Source organism: Aptenodytes forsteri, unplaced genomic scaffold (assembly GCF_000699145.1).
Source record: "Aptenodytes forsteri isolate BGI_AS27 unplaced genomic scaffold, ASM69914v1 Scaffold283, whole genome shotgun sequence".
NCBI classification, from domain to species: Eukaryota; Metazoa; Chordata; class Aves; order Sphenisciformes; family Spheniscidae; genus Aptenodytes; species Aptenodytes forsteri.
The window spans coordinates 529,912-530,202 of record NW_008794167.1 but is presented as its reverse complement, the minus strand read 5'-3'; positions in this window follow the sequence as shown (position 1 = coordinate 530,202).

Below are 291 nucleotides of genomic sequence, written 5' to 3'. Positions count from 1 at the left end.
CCGCGCGCCCCCGCCGCTCTCTCCCGGCAGGCCCCGCGTGCCCGGCAAGGCCAGCTCAGCGGTACGGCGTGCCCGCAGGCAAGATGGCGGCACCAGCACGCCCCGCCCTCCCCCGGCGAGGCTCCGCCGACATCTTGGCTAAGGGCACCCTGCGCGCCGTTCTGAAGGAGGGGAAGCGGCGTGACCCTACCAAACACGGCGAGGCGGCGGCGTCAGGGAGGCCATCTTGACTAAGGGTGCGGTGCAGCGCGCTGGAACGGAGGCAAACGGGGTGCCCCTACTGAGTGGGGG